Raw genomic sequence first — 3,847 nt, 5'->3', positions numbered from 1 at the left:
AGCATGCGTTCCTGCGCAGGAACGCCCTCCCTTGCGCTGGAACGCTCCCCTATGGCGCAGGGCTTTAGAATGGGATGCATCTCCCATATGCGTCACGTTGTTAATATACGCCACACCATGGCGCCTCTCTTGTTGTGGCGCTGCGTCACAAAAGTGACGCAAGAACGGAGCAAAAGAGCTGCAAGGGGCTTGTAAATCTGCCCCTAGAGTAGAGGCTCAGGTGCAGTCCTTCCTTTGTAGCCCTCTTTTTGGCTGAAATAGTTGGCTCTTGTTCTTTCTAAATGTTTGATTTGGTTGACAAGGACATCGACAAGCAGCAATCATCAATTTTTTCTGTTCTTTCTTTCATGTTGTACGTCAGGTCCGCCCAGGGGCAAGCGGACAGAAACAGTGGATGCAGTGGCTCCAAAGGAGGAGGATGCAGGCCAGGGCGGCGAGTGCTCCTTTGCTGGCCCCAGTAAGTTTTCATTTAAATATAGAGGACCTATTGTTGTCCAAGCGTTCCTAATTTAATTTTTTCGAAACAGTGTTTAGATAGGAGCAAAATCAATAATACTACTGTTGCAGGGACAATTCTCCACAAACCAAACTATGGACACCAAAGACCAGAGTCATAATATTTCAGAGTGGTGTGTTTGGCACACTGTATAAACCTGGTAGTGTCAGCGGCACGGACTCCTCCTTGCAAAAATTACAGAACCTTTCGGTCAGTCACTCTAGTCTGGAGGACCAAAAACCACAGAGTCTATTCAAGTTTAAAAGCTTTAGTAAAAGTAAAAGTAAACACATATATTAAAATAAAGTTAGCTGGAAAAGGAAAAGTGATTGGTGCTGAGTTGATGAGTAATGGAACACATTTCTTGTGGTCGAGCCGAGCTTTCACCTGGTTTAGTTGATGTTGCTCTTGTCCATAGAAGTCCAGCGTCTGTCTGTTCATAGAAAAATGATGTGTGTTAAAATTAAGCAAGCATTCATCAATTGTGACAAAAAAAAGCAGCAAGACAACAGCCTTCCCTGGAAGGAGGGACATTTTTACTTTAGACTAGAGTAGACAGTCAAATATTTTTTCTGTTGTTTTCAAATTTCTTCATTCCTAAACCAAATACTAGTGAGTGGTGTAATCTAACAGTCTTAAATATATTTTTTAGGTGGAACATCTGGTGGCGGGGCCAGCTCGGACGTGATCGTGATCGACTCCGAGTCTGAGGACTACTCTGTGGAGGATGCGGCGCCAGAGGACAATCAGACTGTGAGGAAGCAGGCAGTGGTGGTGGCGAGTACAGGTAAGCTGGATCACGGTACTATCTGACTCTTAGATAGCATATGATGTGTATCCAGTGCTGGCCCAGTGACAAATTACAATATGGTAATTACAGCAGGCTGGGACCGACAGACAGATAGAGGCAGAGAGAGAGGAAGACAGAAGGAGAGAGAGAGAGAGAGGGAGGGAGCCAGAGGGAGGGTGAGGGAGGGAGACAGAGAGAGAGAGAGACAGCGAGGTAGAGGGAGACACAGAGAGACAGAAAGAGGGAGACAGAGAGCGAGAGAGAGAGAGAGGGAAACAGACATATCGCCTGGGCCTGGTGCAGATGATACGGTTGCTGGTGTGGTTAACGGCTCAGAGGAAAAGTCACTCACTTCTGCCAGATCTCTTTCATATGAAAGAGCACCAAACCATAAGCGCCCCACCTTGCCCCTCCATGCAGACGCCCATGATACTGGCCTGAATAGATTTGTACTGCGCTGGCTAGTTGCTAGTTGTACTGTGACACAACTTCCTGCTGAATCATTTTGTGTTAATCATATTTTTAAAGAGCATTGGTTACAGATTATGTCTTTCTTTCTTCATATAGTTGCTAATACTAAAACTGCAAAACCGAGCAGGAGTATGCTGGCTGTACTGGCCCAGCAACGGAGGCTGGATGCCACTGTTACGCAATATCGCCGGCTGGTGGAAATGGAGGGGGACGACACGCACTCAAGTGCATCAAATGTAACATCTTCTGCATCCTCCTCCGTGGCCCCACGTTCTGCCGGTAAGCGCAGTGCTCCAGCCAACCAGAGCCGTGCTGGAATACGCCACCGCCGAGCAGCAAAGGCTGCACCTCCTCACAGTACTGTAAAGGCTCGCTTGCGCCGTGCACTCCGCAGAGTGTCCAACCTGGAGGCGGAGGTCAAGAAATGGGAAGAGTACCAAAAGGTGATGGAGGGCCTCCGTTTAGATCACGCCATGCTCCGGGAGGAGTACGATGCCCTGGCCCTAAGGCATGATGCCCTGGAGGCCAAAGTGAACAACTTGCATCCGTAGGGTGTCCCTTGCCCCTTTTTTAGGGACTTTTGGGGGGTGGGAATTGGGAGTTGGGTTTTTTGGGGACTTTTGATGGACTATTTATTTGGGGTTAGGGAGGGTCTTGCGGGAGATTATTTTGTTAGGGATATAAATATACTTTTTCAAACTTTATCTGAGCATACCTGTTTTTTACTACTTTTGAGCCTGGTGGGTGGTGGTTTTGCAGTAAGTTTGTTTTACTGAACACTGTCATCGTGTTGGTTCACGTGTAATAGGCCAAATGTTTTCCAAAGTAAATGCCTGTCACAGAGTTTGTTAATTCAAGAGCCCTAGGACTTTACTGCTAGTACCACTGTCACTCTCTCGCCTCTCCGAATACTCCATTATACTACCTCCCATCCAAACGCTTACCTTACCTGTAATTTGTGTTTGAGGGCTGGCTCCACCTGGAATTCACAGTGTCCTAAGGCGTTCTGCAGCAGGGCCCCAACTGGAGTTTCCCGGCGTGGATTTTCTGCAAAACAAAAGCAATCAACATTAGAAATGTGGCAGCGGTGCTCACACAACCCAAAAACCTAGAAGCCCCACAGACAGCACCCCTGAGACAGGCAAGCGAGCAATATTAACTCCTAAACGTTCACGTGTAATAGGCCAAATGTTTTCCAAAGTAAATGCCTGTCACAGAGTTTGTTAATTCAAGAGCCCTAGGACTTTACTGCTAGTACCACTGTCACTCTCTCGCCTCTCCGAATACTCCATTATACTACCTCCCATCCAAACGCTTACCTTACCTGTAATTTGTGTTTGAGGGCTGGCTCCACCTGGAATTCACAGTGTCCTAAGGCGTTCTGCAGCAGGGCCCCAACTGGAGTTTCCCGGCGTGGATTTTCTGCAAAACAAAACCAATCAACATTAGAAATGTGGCAGCGGTGCTCACACAACCCAAAAACCTAGAAGCCCCACAGACAGCACCCCTGAGACAGGCAAGCGAGCAATAATAACGCCTAAACGTTCACGTGTAATAGGCCAAATGTTTTCCAAAGTAAATGCCTGTCACAGAGTTTGTTAATTCAAGAGCCCTAGGACTTTACTGCTAGTACCACTGTCACTCTCTCGCCTCTCCGAATACTCCATTATACTACCTCCCATCCAAACGCTTACCTTACCTGTAATTTGTGTTTGAGGGCTGGCTCCACCTGGAATTCACAGTGTCCTAAGGCGTTCTGCAGCAGGGCCCCAACTGGAGTTTCCCGGCGTGGATTTTCTGCAAAACAAAAGCAATCAACATTAGAAATGTGGCAGCGGTGCTCACACAACCCAAAAACCTAGAAGCCCCACAGACAGCACCCCTGAGACAGGCAAGCGAGCAATAATAACGCCTAAACGTTCACGTGTAATAGGCCAAATGTTTTCCAAAGTAAATGCCTGTCACAGAGTTTGTTAATTCAAGAGCCCTAGGACTTTACTGCTAGTACCACTGTCACTCTCTCGCCTCTCCGAATACTCCATTATACTACCTCCCATCCAAACGCTTATCTTACCTGTAATTTGTGTTTG

General features: G+C 47.3%; 1 long non-coding RNA gene across 1 annotated transcript; it reads right to left on the bottom strand.

Annotated features, from left to right (window-relative positions):
* Nucleotides 1-2,725: 2,725 nt before the first annotated feature.
* Nucleotides 2,726-3,525, bottom strand: LOC144826936 (uncharacterized). The gene is made up of 3 exons (XR_013609976.1): nucleotides 3,457-3,525; nucleotides 3,082-3,179; nucleotides 2,726-2,804 (listed from the first exon to the last, which is right to left on the bottom strand). It is a non-coding gene; the product is annotated as an uncharacterized LOC144826936 (long non-coding RNA).
* Between the last annotated feature and the right edge of the window lie 322 nt (nucleotides 3,526-3,847).

This window comes from Lissotriton helveticus, chromosome 4_1, assembly GCF_964261635.1.
Source record: "Lissotriton helveticus chromosome 4_1, aLisHel1.1, whole genome shotgun sequence".
NCBI lineage: Eukaryota > Metazoa > Chordata > Amphibia > Caudata > Salamandridae > Lissotriton > Lissotriton helveticus.
This window is presented reverse-complemented; position numbering and strand designations above follow the sequence as displayed.